Consider the following 15,974-nt stretch of genomic DNA (forward strand, 5'->3'; position numbering starts at 1 on the left):
ATGAAATAATTTCCGTTCATTTTAAATTTTAGTGTTGATCCTTACTTTCAGTTGAAAAGAACTTGTTTTTTTCTAATTCAAATTCCTTCCTCAATTTAAAATCATAAAAGATAACCCTCTTCCTTCCCCCTGTTTAAAATTTCACAGTCCCCCCGGAAAATTCTCCTCTTGTAAAATCTCCCCAACCAGAAAATATTCCCCTAAAAAAAAATTATGTATATTTCTCATTAAAAAATGCTATATATGAACAATATACAAATTGCATAACTTATAACCCTTTCCTTTGGGACGATGGAGGCCGTGTCATCCCCAAAGACTTACTATGCTGACCTTTAAGCACGCTGAATCAAATGACCGTCTCAAAATTTTGAGATGTCCTCGGGGAAAAAGGGCAATATATTTGGTCACCTATAAAGGGCACTAGAACTTTTGATTTCCGATTAAACCTCTTACGATATTCTAGGATGTCCCCTGGAAACAAAAACAAATCTTCTTCTGGCAAAAATACAAAGTTCCACATTTCTGCATATGGGAGCTTGAAACCTTTCCAGTCAAGTTCTCTGAGATGCCGAATCTGATAGTGTGATTTTTAATAAGATCGCTTGACATTTTAGGGAGTGTTTTCCCTTTTTTCTAAAATTGGGCAAATTTTCTGACTCTCGTAGCTTTTGATAGGTAATATTAAACTGAATGAGCTTTATAAATTTGAAATAGCTATAAAAATCTAATTCTTTTAATGTATCTTTTGTTCTCAAAATTCTGTTTTATAGAGTTTCTGTTACTGTTGAGCCGAATAGCTCCTTACTCGCAGTTGGTTAATACGTTACACAAACTGTTTGATAAAGGTTCTTGTTTTCAACACTATGATATTGGCTAAACAAAAATTGTAAAAAAAAAACAGATAATTGTTCCCATTATTGATTAAACTTTACATAGCCTTTAACGTAAATTTACTCATAAACAGATTTATAGAGTAAAGAGCGAGGGAATGTGGAGGTACCAACCCCCGTCATATACGGAATAATTTCTGTCCTTCTTAATTTTTAATGTTGCTCCTTACTTCCAGATGAAAAGACTTTTTTATTTAATTTACCTTCAAATGTAATCTACCTTCCTTACATACCAATAATTACTACGAAACTAAAAAAAAAAAATTACGCAATATAATATGTAAGTAGTTTTAACATGTAATTTAAAAATCATAAAATGTCATTAAGTGTTGTTAAGGAAAAACCACACTTGTCCGTTAAAGAGGTGTGTATCAAATACCATGTGGCTTCGACAATTATTATGTTGCTAGAAGCCACCAAAAATTTCGAAAAACGCCTGCGACAACATAAGGATAATATGACAAAGGCTTTAAATTGCAAAAGTGTTTCTAGCTCTTTTGATTCTGGTCTAAGTAGCTAGATTTTCGAAAATTCTACCCATGTAATACTTTTTGAAAACACCGCCCTCATTAGTAAGGATTTGGGTATTGAACAAGTGATTTGGTGGGGAGGGGGATAGAAATTAAACTTAATTCAAATAGGCTAATAATGCTTTTTCAAATAGAGCTTTGGGAAAACATTCACCCAAACCAATTATACATAAATTCAGTTAAAAATGATTTAACACGCTGCATTGCAAAACCAACAGTTAATACCCAATGAACTAGTATCAAAAAGACCTTTAGGACCTTTAGACCTTTTTTGATTAGCTACCAAAAAAGCAAGGCTTTAATTAAAAACGTATTCTTGATTTGCTTTTTTAACGGAATGAATTGCCTTGTTTCGTGTTTATTTTTCACTCCTTGCTGAACTTGCTTAAAGTGTTAATGCTAGGACTATTTTAGTTTTTTTTTTTTAGTTTTAATGGTTAGCCTATATATTTTATCGTACGTCTTATTGTATTTTTATCTATGCTTTACTGATGACGGCTCTTAGACATAGAGCCGAAATATTCATTTCGAAAAATATTCACTGTATGAAAATAATTCCTATTTGTTTTATCTTTTGTTATTTCTACCAGAAAAAAATGTCTATTTTGTACATTTATCTTCACCCCAAAGTCTCTTCCAGGCGAGCCTTTTTCAGTTTCTGTTAATCAACATGCTGCGTCATCTGTCTTTTTTCTTTAATTAAATAAAAAAAAACAACTTTCTTAAACTGAAAGTAAGGAGCGACATTAAAACTTAAAACGAACAGAAATTATTCCGTATATGAAAGGGGCTGTCCCCTCCTCAACGCCTCGCTCTTTACGCTAAAGTTTTTTATTAAAGAGTCCAACTTTAGCGTAAAGAGCGAGGCTTTGAGAAGGAGACAGCCTCTTTCATATACGGAATAATTTCTGTTCGTTTTATGTTTTAATGTCACTCTTTACTTTCAGTTTAAAAAACTTGTTTTTCTTTATTTAATTTCTGATCGTTTTTTAGTTAATGCAACTTTTATTTTGGCTCACTGTCATTGAATAAGTAAACAAAATTTGCATAAAAATTTTACTTTTCTTTTGCTAAATGGATGTCTCTAAATTTGGTTATGACGTAATTTACAAATTAACTTAAGTAACTAACTTCTATATTCGTATATTTTTCTTCTGGAAAAAAAATACAAAGTTGCAGATTTTTGCAGATATGAACTTGAAACCTATCTAATAGAGTTTTCTGATACGCTGAATCTGACGGTGTGATTTTCATTAATATTTTTTCTCTTGTAGGGGATGTTTCCCCCCTCTTTAAAAATTCGTGTAAATTTTCTCAGGCTCAAAGCCTTTGATCAGTAATACTAAACTTAATAAAATTTATATATTTAGAATCAGCATTATAAACACATTCTTTTTAAAAGTTTCGATTACTATTGAGCCGTATTGCTTGTTTTTTTTATTGTTTTTTTTTATTACGTATATGTTATTACGTATATGAGGGAGTTCTCCCCATAGTCAATACCACGCTCTTTACGTTAAAAGTTAAAAAAAAAATTTTTATACACAACCCCATTAAACAAAATGGCCTTTTATTTATATTATATATATATTTTTAAAGAAATAAAAAAAACTTTAGCTTAAAGTGGGTGTTATTGACTTGGGGGAGAACCCCCTCACATACATTATAATTTCTGTTCGTTTTAAGTTCTAATGTTGCTTCTTACTTTCAGTTGAAAAAACTTGTTTTTTTTATTTAATTTCTGATCGTTTTTTAAATAATGCTTGGAAATCCGGCACCCCCTTCATAATGTCCCTTACCCCAAAGAAACATCCTCCACAGAAAGATTCAACAGAGTAACCCCCTCCTCTAGCCCCCCCCCCCTCCAGAAAAAAATCCTTCCTGAAAATGTCTGTATAACCAATAACCAATAAATAATGCTGGCAAGTCCGGCGCCCCCTTCATGGCGATTTTCCTTCCCCCATGAAAACTTCCTTCATGGACAGATCCTCCAACATAACCCCCCGACCCCCCCCCCCCACTACCAGAAAAAAACTCTCCTGAAAACTTCTGTATACTTCCCAATAACCAATACTATATGTTAACATTGGGTAAAGTTCATAACTTTTAGCCCTCCCCCTGGGCCCTTTGGGGGATTAAGTCATCCTAAAAGACATATTTATAGTATTTTCGACCATGTTGAACAAAATGGCTATCTCAAAATTTTGATTGGGTGACTTTGGGAAAAAAATAAGCGTGGGAGGGGGCCTAGTTGCCCTCAATTTTTTTGTTCATTTAAAAAAGGAACTAGAACTTTTAATTTCCGTTCCAATGAGCCCTCCCACAATATTCTAGGACCACTGGGTCGATACGACCACCCCTGGGAAAAAAAAAAAAAAAAAATAAACACGCATCCGTGATCTTTCTTCTGGCAAAATGCAAAATTCCATATTTTTGTAGATAGGAGCTTGAAACCTTCACAGTAGGGTTCTCTGATACGCTGAATATGATGGTGTAATTATCATTAAGGTTCTATAACTTTTAGGGGGTCTTTCCCCTCTTTTTTTGAAAATCAGCCAAATCTTCTAAGGCGCGTAACTTTTGATGGGTAGCACTAAACTTGATGAAAGTTATATATTTGAAATCAGCATTGAAATTTGATTCTTTTGATGTATCTATTGGTATCATAAACCCGGTTTCTAGAGTTTCGGTTACCATTGAGCCGGGTCGCTCCTTACTTACAGTTCGTTACCACGAACTGTTTGATTCTGTGACTGTAAAACAATCCGTATTTGACTGTAATTATTTAGTTTTTGATTCCCTTAATGCCATGTTCTAAGTGTTTTAAGTGAGTGTTTAGATTTGTCATTCAAGTGTTGTAACATTTCAGATTAGTTTTTAGGCTGGATTCATTTCAGATTAGTTTTTTCCTCACTAGATTGGTAAAGAGTGTTAATAACCTTACTTAGTCTCTTGTAAGAGCTTATCTTTCTAAGAGCTTTATTGAAAAGAAAGCCCAAAACAAGAAAGAAATGATTCTCTGAGTAAACCTTATCATTTTATTCCCCGGAAAAGCTTAAAATTCTATATCTCTAAAGAAAACACTTCATTTCTGTTATAAATGGCATCTTTAAACAATAAAAAATAAATATCACAAAATCACACTAAACTATAATAAAAAAGAGGATAAAAGTAATAAGGGCTTAATCCATCGTTAGAAGTTATAAAACTTTCCATGAAAGTAATTTAACGAAACTGCGGAGAATTAGGCATGGACTTAAATTGTAATACTTTTAAATACCAGACTGAAAGATTCTCTAAAAACTAACAATTTTCTTTTTCAAGTCACTCCTTATATATGTAATGAGTAGTAGGCCTTTACTACTTAAACAGACAATACTAACCGGGCTAACCTCCAAATAGTGTCTTCACCCCCTGTGTCAGATTGTTAAGCTTCCTCTTTTCTTCATTCAATAAAAATTAAAAAATAACTAAATATATATTGAATGGTGAAACTGTAGATAATTTCTGGCTCTGTCCCAATTTTTTTATTTTTCCTTTATATGGTTTCAATAGAAATTACAAGGGAAATTGAGCGTATTTATTTAGTTCACCAAGTAGTCCCTGTTGTAGATTTCTCCCAAATTTGACTATACAGAGAAAGCAAAGTTGAGGACAGTTAAGGACAAAGTCAAGGACACAGCTTTCCGAGCCAATACCTATGCTGCCAGTAAAGCCTTTCTATTTGGAAACCCAATTAAGAAAAAAAAATAATTAACTGTAAGGATTCTTTGCTATAGAAAAAAGTAATGAGCTTACGACAAAGCACAATTATCCTCAGGTAGGGGTGCCAATTGACGAAAGTTTAGAGGGGCAAGGCTATTTTCCAATTTACGGTTACAAAGGTATGTGAACAAAAAATATTTTATAATAATCTAGGTGGGTCATGACCATGCTACAACTTTTATGAAGTTGTACAACTTTTATACTACTTTTAGAATTAGAAAACATTTATTTTCCAAATCTGGGGATTTTTCCTATCTCCCCCCATTGTCTTAAAACTAGGATGCCAATCTCAAATATTACAAATCTGTGATACCTCAGTCCCAATTTGTTTTTGAATGGCCTAAAGTGGTTTTGTTTCAACCGACTTTCAAAAATTATGGGCCATATTATTAGTTCCCTCTCAATTTTATTGAAATAGCAATAGTTCAATTTTACTGAAAAAGTTTCATTTCCATTGAAATAGTAATTTTATTGAAATAGAAACAGTCGAAAACTGTCCTGTTTCCTAAATACTCTTTAATCATATTATATATTTTTCTACACGTATTGGTTTTTCACACAAAAGTAAACTGCATTAAACCCTAACAAAAAAGTTAGAACCCAATTAGAAATATATAAAATCTCAGTGAATCGTGCCATCCAGACAGGTCGGATATTCTAGTGCTTGGCTTGATAATGTCACCTCTCGATTAAAAGGAAATTCTTTCTAGTTACAAATTTAAATCCATTTGTTTCGTGCTGTTCCTAGCACTATATCGTGCTTGAATGCTTTTCATGCAGAAATTTTTCATTTATTCTAAATCCTAGGATTTATTGAGTAGAATGGGTAAACGGGGTTAATAAAACACGTTCAAGAACTTCACCATCCCTTATCTACCTATCCAGACTATATCTACCTTCAATTTGTATTCCATAACGACCCAAACTCTATTTTCGTTTTCTAGTTGAATTAAGCCAAACCATTTATTCTCTGGAGGTTCGAAACCTGAACTAAGAAAAAGCTTACTGCCAAAAATTTTAAGCTACTGGGCCATAATAATTAGAGATTGAGTCGAACGGGCTTTTAACTCAGCATGCCCGTTCAGGATAACGATAAAGTGAGCAGTTACACTTTCTGAGAGAAATTAGAGAAAGAGTCAAATGAGTCAAAAGAGCCAAGAAAATAAGTCAAAGCATCTCGTTCATTATTGTGTTAATTAGCTGATGGAATAATAATAATTACAAAACTAATTACAACAAAGAAACAAAAGAATTATTTGACAGTATTAAATACTGTAAGCTGTTATTATCCATTCAGTTTTTTCTTACACACTTAAAGATCGGAGAAGCAACTATATATCCGAAAAACTGGCTGTCTTATAATTTCAGCTCGATGATATTTACATTATATACGGTACAAATTTTGTAAAATGTTCTGTGAAAAAAACCGGCCGAAATTCATTCAAAAATTTAAAAAAGTAAGTACATTTAATCGTCTAAAATAACCAGCGGAGCGTAAAGGGCTCACTTGTTCAAGCTAGAGATTTTTGCTCATCTTGCTGTAATTATAACACCTTGAGTTTTGATAATATCCCATTTTTATACAAATCTTGTTTATATGTATTATACAATATTTAAAGGAAGTAGTTTATAAGGTTTACAATGCAAAAAATGTGTTAAAATGTAATCAGTCTGAAATTAATCAGGAAAATTTTTAAGCTTAAGGAAATTTACTCAATTTTATGGTGAGCAAAAGCCTCTGGCTTGACTGCAGTGTACTTTCGTCCAGATTTTGCTCACATACGAGAGAATCTGACTAGCAACTAGCAATCGGACTAGCAGTGAGTAACAATGAAATCTTGCTGTCTTAAAATTTAAGTTTGATAGTATTTCATCCTATACGGACAAAAATTGTTGCCTTACAGCCAATAATGGTGCTTTGACGTTATTTTCTTCCAAAAAAGAGCCATTTTGATGGTGTGAGACGGAGTTCTGTTGCGAAGCGATTTCTTTTACTGCTGAATAAAGAAACTAAGAATTCGATTTCTATAAGCAAGAATAAAACAATATAAATAAGTTATTTATCTAGAAGTTAAGAGCGAAGTTCTGATTTAAAACAAACAGAAACTACCCCCCAAAAAATTAAAATGCCCTTGAGGCCTTGACATGAACCTGCTTGTGGCAAAATCAGACTTATTTTTTTTGCTTTACAGAAAGCTTGCCTCTATATACGTCTATATACGTAACTTGAAATATAATGTATCAAACAGTTCGTGGTAACGAACTGTAAGTAAGAAGCGACCCAGGTCCATAGTAACCGAAACTCTAAAAAACAGAATTTTGATACGAAAAGAATTTATAGATACATCAATATGTACATCCGAAGAATTAGATTTTTATGCTGATTTCAAATATATCAGTCTTATCAAGTTTAGTCTTGTCCATCAAAAGTAACGCACCTGATAAAATTTGCCTTATTTTCGAAAAAGGAGGAAATAACGCCTAAAAGTCATAGAACTGTTCAAAGTCAAAGTCATAGAAATTTGCCTTATTTTCAAAAGTCATTTGAAAATCACACCATCCGATTCAGCATATCAGAGAACCCTACTATAGAAGTTTCAAGCTCCTATCTGCAAAAACGTATAATTTTGTATTTTTTGCCAGAAGAAAGATCATGGATGCGTGTTTTTTTTTTTTTTTTTTTTTCCAGGGGTGATCGTATCGACCCAGTTGTCCTATAATGTCACGAGAGGGCTCATTCCAACGGAAATTAAAAGTTCTAGGGTCCTTGTTAAGTGACCAAAAAATGGAGGGCAACTAGGCCCCCTCCCACGCTCTTTTTTTCCCAAAGTCACCCGATCAAAATTTTAGTTTTTGCTCAGCATGGACGAAATATACAATAACTATGTCTTTGAGTATGACTTAATCCCACACAGTCCCCGGGGGAAGGTCTGAAAGTTATGAACTTTGCCCAATGTTTATATAGTATTGGTTATTGGGAAGTATGCAGAAGTTTTCAGGGGGGATTTTTTCTAGTAGTTGGGGAAGGCGAATCAGGGGTTACGTGGCAGGATCTTTCCATGGAGGATGTTGTTATGGGGGAAGGGATATTGCTATAAAGAGGGCACAGGATTTCCCAGAACTATTTAAAAAAACGATCAGAAATAAAAAAAAAACAACAATTTTTTCCGCTGAAAGTAAGGAGCAACATCTAAACTTAAAACGAACCGAAATTATTATGTATATGATTGGGTCCGCCCCCAAGTTTTTTTTTTGTACTTTCGTAAGATCTGTTTATTCTAATTAATGGCCTTTGTGATTAAGGGGTCATTCTTAAAGAATTTGAACAAAATTTGAACTTTGGCGTAAAGAGGGAGGTATTGACTAAGGGGTGAACCCATTAGTATACGTAATAAATATATACGAATATAGAAGTACGTTACGTAAGTTAATTCGTAAGTTACGTAAGAATAAAATTTCGAGAGAGCCATTTAGCCCAAAAAAAATGTAAAACATGTAAATTTCGTTTTAATTATTCATGTACAGTGAGCCAAAATTAAAGCTGCATTAACTTCAAAACGTTGAGAAACTAAATAAAAAAAAACAAGTTTTGATAACTGAAATTAAGGAGCGATATTAAAACTTAAAACGAGCAGAAATTATTCCGTATATGAAAGGGGCTGTCCACTCCTCAACGCCTCCCTCTTTACGATAAAGTTCGACTCTGTCTCACAACTTTGTTTTTTAAAACAATAAAAAATTTTAGCATAAAGAGCGAGGTGTTGAGGAAGGGACAGCCCCTTAAATATACGGAATAATTTCTTGTCTTTTTAATTTTTAATGTCGCTCCTTACTTTCAGTTAAAAAAAAACTTGGTTTTTTTATTTTAATTCTTTAAAGAACGGTTGGATTCTGGCCATTGCATGAGCCATCACCAGCCCATGGTCAAGAGGGCGAAAGAGAAGAGGAATCTGGAAAGGGAGTTACAACTAGGATGTTTCAGTGTAGACCAAAAAACGCTGGATAAAACAAAGAAAAAAAGAAGAGTTTGAAGTAGGAGTTTGAGTGGAGGGGGATTTTGTATATTTTTAATATTATAGTCTATTTTTGAATAAAACAAAAGAACGTAAAATTATCCATGGGTCCCAGCAGGACCCTGCTTGGACTACTACAACTACTACTAACAACTCACCATAGCACCAATCCGGCAGAGTCTAAGACATCTATACACTCTCCTCCTGTATCCCAATCTATTCAAAACCTCCCTCTTTACACTATCCGAGGAAGTTCACTTTTTACTTAAATTTTTCTTCAAGACATCCTCCCGCCCCAACTGCGGACGAAATACTTTCAGTTTAGCCCTAGACGGTTTGCCCTGAAAGAAAATCTTTGGCATTCTGTAAACTTTCATCCCCCGAAAGTGTGCTAGCCCTCTCAACCTTTCTTGTATCTTTCGTGTACCTACAATGTATTTCCAGCTAATTTCTCCTCCTCAAAGAAAAAATAATCATCCTTCAAATTTTTTATTTATTTTCTAACAAGTAGCATTTACCATCCTGGGCCAACTGCTGAAATGAAATAGATACAAAAAATAGTACAAATCAATAAAAATAATATAACCGTTACTAATAGCCTAGGTTATGTTTAGTCATTATTAAGAAAAGGGCCTGGGGTATTTTAAATAAAATCAAGTCTGAAATCAAATAATAGAAAATTTTGGAGTTTAATAAATTAGGAATCTTTTTTATTATAGTGTTGGTTAAGTATGTACAAAAAAACTGATTTGTCACTGAAACATACAATTAACTATGGAAAATAAAGTAGGCTAATTACAAAATAACAAGAAGTAAAACATATTTCAATCTTAGGTTAAACAGAATCTGTCTTAAATTTTTTTGCATAGAAACATCTTTCACTAACCCTCTTTGATGCTCAGATTTCGCTGGTTCTAGTTATCAAATTCCAAAATGAGCTTACCTTCGAGCTAAAAATTATACTGTAAGCTGAAGAGTTCTTCTCAAAATAAAGTGTTCGAAAAATAGGTAAAGCCTATTGAAAATCCAAAGAGTAATATTCACTTTGATTCCAGGTTTCTAACTGACCAAACTCTGGTTTCCAGTAGAGAGATCTACCATGTTCGATGATGGAAAAGCGTTCCCAAATGACGTCAATAGAAATCGTTTTTCAGCATTTGGCCAAAATCGAAGTTTGAAGGATACATCTATACGCACTGACTGGTAAAAGGAAAGGAAACCTGGGACTTATCTAAGACTAATGTTTCTTTAAATTGAACTTACAGCAGTTTTTTTTGCTAACACCTACGTATGAGTACAAAATAGTCCTTGAGTATTTCATCTACCAAATAGATTAAGTTTAAAAAAAAGAAAAAAAAACAGGAGAATTGTATAAGAAGAAACATCGCTTGTTTTAATTACGATATCATTGGCGGGCTGACTTAACTAACTCCAGGCTCAATATGTCAAAGTGCACTGAAAAGTGAAATAAGCGAGGAAACTGGGGCTCGTATCGAAAAGAGAAATCCTTAAAGCCAGTTGGCATTTGCTGTCGGGTTGAGGCATGGAAATTGTACCATACATACCCCTTAAATTTTAATTTTCCTTTCATTGGTAAAAAAAAAACAAGGTTTCCCTTTGCTCCTTAATAAGGAGGGAAAGTATAAAATTGGTCTATGCAGTAAAAATAAAACTTTTTAACTAAGAGTGATACAGTTACCTTTTTTAACGCTAATTAATGCAACTTGAAGAGCTGATGAAACTAGATTATAACCGATGTTTTTTCCCCACAGAAAGATTTTTTCATGAGCTTTATTATTTTGGGGACTTAAAGGGGAACCCTTTTGTTATGGTGTGCACCAGAAAAGTTGGTCCCAGTGAGTCGTTGGTCCTATTTGTTCCCCAGCCCCTCCCATCTTAAGTTTTTTTTCAATAAGATAGGCACGCTATATTTTGCTGAGTGTGGATACAAGCAAAGATTTTTAATGTATATTTATGGAGACAAATATAAACAACAAACCGTAGAAAAACCCTTTGCCTCTCTGTCTCCAGCATACTAGCTGAATGGTAGTCCATGGATGCCTACCACTTAGCTAGAATGTTATAGACGGGAAGGTGAAATGGATATTGGATGAACGTGAGTCCCCATCAGCTTCCACGAATACAACTTTGCGCTAAATGGCAGTCCATGGATTCCTGTCGTTCAGTTAGAATGATGGAGAAAAGAAGATCAAAATGGATAGTGAATGGTTCATGGGCCTGTCCTAGAGTTTAGGAGGCACTGTGGTAAAATTTCTCTGCCTCAATTCCAAAAACAGGAAATAAAAAAAGCAAACTTAACCAAAATCAGAACACAAAGATAGCTTGTACAATGGGTTGGTAGAACTTTCGGACATGTCGTAAGACGCCGTTTTTTATATCTCATTTATTTTACTTATAATTCTAAGAACATATTGTTGTGATGGACCAGAGACTCCTCACAAGCCAGAAAAACTTTAATTTTTCTTGTCTTAAAAAGTAATTTACTTCCTGCAGAAACCAGATTAGTGCCTCTACGATTACCACCCTTACTCTTATTACCTTTTTTTTTAGATTAGTTACTTAAAGCTGTCCTAAAATTTCTAGGTATCCTCTTTAGAATAGAATAGAATAGAATATGAATAGAATATGATTTATTGACTAAAATAGCACAAAAGCTAGCATAGGCACGTCAGAATTACCATAACAAAACAAATGTTATGTGATAAACATAAAACAAAAAATTGAATCAATAATAAAACAGATGTCAGGGGAAAAGTTATATCAATTATTAAAATAGGAAACAAAATAGGGGACAAAAGAGTTTTTGTATCTCATGGTCAACATTTGGGGATAGAGGTCCAGTTGGGTATTTGGAGCTCTAAGAGCATTGCGCCTTGTATTAGGAAGGGTTGGGGGATTTTCTTTAAAAGGAGGGAGAAAACGTCAATGATAGTCAGAACTAAGGCACTTGTGACCAAAGTTCATGGTAAGGATGTGACGTCGTGATTCCAATGTAATAAGTTCAAGTCTAGCCAAACCTTCATTGTATGTAGTATAGGCCGTCCCCAGAATAATTTGTACTGCTCTTTTTTGAATACTTTCAATTTTAGAACATTGGTCTTTGGTCAACCCAGGGTGCCACACGGGGCAAGCATATTCCAGACAGGGTCTTATATAAGAACAGTAAATTATTTTAAGGTTTTGGATTGATATGGAGAAACGTTTGAGAAGAGAGAAAGATTTAAGGAGAAAACAACCTGACTTAAATAAGTGGGAAATGTGGGAATTCCATTTAAGGTCCTTGTCCAACTGCACACCAAGCAGTTTAACAGTATTTAAATTTGGTATGCAAAGGTAATTATTGGTAGGGGGTATATTAGTAGAGGAGGGGGTACCAGCGCGACGACTCACCCCTGCTGCCACCTACAACTTTTTTTAACACCATATATTGGCATAGACCCACGTGGTTTATGGTTTTTTTGTCAATGAGAATGAAAAAACAGGAATTTTGTCACATTTATGTATGTTTTCTTGGATGGTTATGTGTGTTGGTCGAGTTTTTTGATGTTTTTCATGAATATTGAATGGTTTTTGTCAGTGAGAATTTGAAAAACAGGAACTTTGTCACATTTATGGATGTCAACAGCAATTCATGTCTGTTATATGGTTTTCTCAGTGAGAATGAAAAAACAGGAATTTTGTCACATGGAAAAACATGAATTTTCTCACATTTATGGTTGTTTTCATGGATGGTTATGTGTGTTGTTCGATTCATTTGATGTTTTTCTCGGATGTCAACATCAAATTATGGATGTTTTATGGTTTTTGTCAGTGAGAATTTGAAAAACAGGGTGACAGGCCCACGTGGTTTATGGTTTTATAAGTGATAATGAAAGAAAATGAATTTTCTCACTTGGAAAAACAGCAACTTTCTCACATGGAAAACCATAAACCACGTGGTCCTGTCACGAGTAGCACCTGTGAACTTGATTTACATAATCGCTAGGGGAAATTATTGATTCACGAAGGGCAGAATTAAGAAACATTAAGGCTTCTTTAATCTTAGGTCTGTGGGATAAACGTTCTTTAGGTCAGAGAGAAAAATTAATATTCTATTTTTAAATAGGGCTTCATTGATCTTTAGTGTCAGGAATTATAAATGACATCACTTGTTATCATGGAATTATGCGGGAGTCTAAATAGATAGAAATTCTATTTTTAAATACGGCTTCACGTAGCTTTAAGTCTAATATATATATTTATATTCTAACTAAACACTAATATTTTATCTAGGAAAATTTATGAGATGAAGAGATTAACGTAGGAAAGTGTTTCATAGAAATTTGAAATGCATTAGCGCAGAGATGCCAAACAAAAGGAACACACAGAAATTACTTTTAGGGGATTATTTGGGCGAAACGGTTTTAGACAGCTTATGGGATTATTTCGGCGAAACAGTTAGAGACATTTTGAAAGAAGATTTTAGGAAAGGTTTTAGAAGAGAAATTGAGGGTGAAACTCTGTGGTCGTTATAATACACAAGTTCCATTTGAACAGTGTTGTGAGGTCCACTACCCCAACCCCGAAGGAAGCCACCGGTCCTCAAAGGTCCACTGGGCTCCCAATGGACCCCCCGGCCCTCAAGGTTCCCCCAGACCCCCCCGGGGCCCAAAGGGCCCCTCCCCCTTTGGCCCCCCAAAGGGGACCCTCTCCCTCCATCTCCTCTCTCCTCCTCCCCTCCTACTCCTCCCTCCTCCTCCTCCTCCCACCTCCTCCTCCCCTCCCCTCCTCCCCTCCCCTTCCCTCCCCCATTTTTTATACTTTTTTTGTGCATTGAGACACAGAACGACCCCCTCCCCCCGGCCCCACCCCCCACCCAAGGTCTGATTTTTCAAATTTAATTTTTAATTTAATTAGTTTAAATTCAAGAGTTTGAATGTTTAAGTAGTGTTTGGTTGTGGTTTACCTTGTAACAGTTACATTTTCTTTATTTTTCAAAGTTCATTTTGAATTTCTGTCATTGAAATGCAAGAGTTGGAATATTTCAGTTGTGTTTGGTTTACCTTGTCACAGTACATTTTCTTTATTTTTTAAAGTTCATTTATTTTTTATGTATTTTAATTTCAATATTTTTATTATTTCAGATGTGTTTCGTTTTGGTTTACATTGTCACAGTTACATTTTCCTGATTTTTCAAAGTTCATGTTGAATTACTCTCGTTGAGATGCAAGAGTTGGAATATTTCAGTAGTGTTTGGTTGTGGTTTACCTTGTCACAGTTACATTTTCTTGATTTTTCAAGGTTCATTTTGAATTTCTTTCGATGAAATGCAAGAGTTGGAATATTTCAGTAGTGTTTGGTTGTGGTTTACCTTGTCACAGTTACATTTTCTTGATTTTTCAAAGTTCATTTTGAATTTCTTTCGTTGAAATGCAAGAGTTGGAATATTTCAGTAGTGTTTGATTGTGGTTTACCGTGTCACAGTTACATTTTCCTGATTTTTCAAAGTTCATTTTGAATTTATTTCGTTGAAATGCAAGAGTTGTAATATTTCAGTAGTGTTTGGTTGTGGTTTACCTTGTCACAGTTACATTTTCCCGATTTTTCAAAGTTTATTTTGAATTTTTTTCTTTGAAATGCAAGAGTTTGATTATTTCAGTAGTGTTTGGTTGTGGTTCACCTTGTCACAGTTACATTCTCTTGATTTTTCAGATTTCATTTTGAATTTCTTTCGTTGAAATGCAAGAGTTGGAATATTTCAGTAGTGTTTGGTTGTGGTTCACCTTGTCACAGTTACATTTTCTTGATTTTTCAAAGTTCATTTTGAATTTATTTGTTGAAATGCAACAGTTGGAATATTTCAATAGTGTTTGGTTGTGGTTCACCTTGTCACAGTTACATTCTCTTGATTTTTCAAAGTTCATTTTGAATTTCTTTCTTTGAAATGCAAGATTTTGAATATTTCAACAGTGTTTGGTTGTGTTTTACCATGTCACAGTTACATTTTCTTTATTTTTCAAAGCTCATTTTGAATTTCTTTCATTGAAATGCAAGAGTTTGAATATTTTAGTAGTGTTTGGTTTTGTTTTAACATGTCAGAGTTACATATTCTTGATTTTTCAAAGTTCATTTTTAATTTATTTCGTTGAAATGCAAGAGTGGGAATATTTCAGTAGTTTTTAGTAGTAGTTTACCCTGTCACAGTTAAGTTTTCTTGAATTTTCAAAGTTCATTTTGAATTTCTTTCGTTGAAATGCAAGAGTTGGAATATTTCAGTAGTGTTTGGTTGTGGTTTACCTTGTCACAGTTACATTTTCCTGATTTTTCAAAGTTCATTTTGAATTTCTTTCATTGAAATGCAAGAGTTGGAATATTTCAGTAGTGTTTGGTTGTGGTTTACCTTTTCACAGTTACATTTTCTTGATTTTTCAAAGTTAATTTTTAATTTCTTTAATTTAATTTCAAGATTTTGAATATTTCAGTAGTGTTTTGTTGTGTTTTACCTTGTCACAGTTACATTTTTATGTTTTTACAAAGTTCATTTTGAATTTCTTTCGTTGAAATGCAAGAGTTGGAATATTTCAGTAGTGTTTGGTTGTGGTTTACCTTGTCACAGTTACATTTTCTTGATTTTTCAAAGTTCATTTTGAATTTTTTTCGTTGAAATGCAAGATTTGGAATATTTCAGTGGTGTTTGGTTGTGGTTTACCATGTCACAGTTACATTTTCTTGATTTTTCAAAGTTCATTTTGAATTTCTTTCGTTGAAATGCCAGA

At 33.8% G+C, this 15,974-nt stretch overlaps 1 protein-coding gene across 1 annotated transcript in view; it reads right to left on the reverse strand.

Annotated features, from left to right (window-relative positions):
- LOC148950647 (uncharacterized) overlaps positions 1 to 10,296 on the reverse strand; it is a 50,140-nt gene extending 39,844 nt beyond the window's left edge. The window contains exon 1 of the mRNA XM_089091684.1: positions 10,142 to 10,296. The gene's annotated coding sequence lies outside the window, so the exon portion shown is untranslated. The remainder of the gene's footprint in view (positions 1 to 10,141) is intronic.
- Positions 10,297 to 15,974: the final 5,678 nt, after the last annotated feature.

Source organism: Artemia sp. Qi Xiang Cuo, chromosome 7 (genome assembly GCF_049724085.1).
Source record: "Artemia sp. Qi Xiang Cuo chromosome 7, ASM4972408v1, whole genome shotgun sequence".
Classification (NCBI taxonomy): Eukaryota; Metazoa; Arthropoda; class Branchiopoda; order Anostraca; family Artemiidae; genus Artemia; species Artemia sp. Qi Xiang Cuo.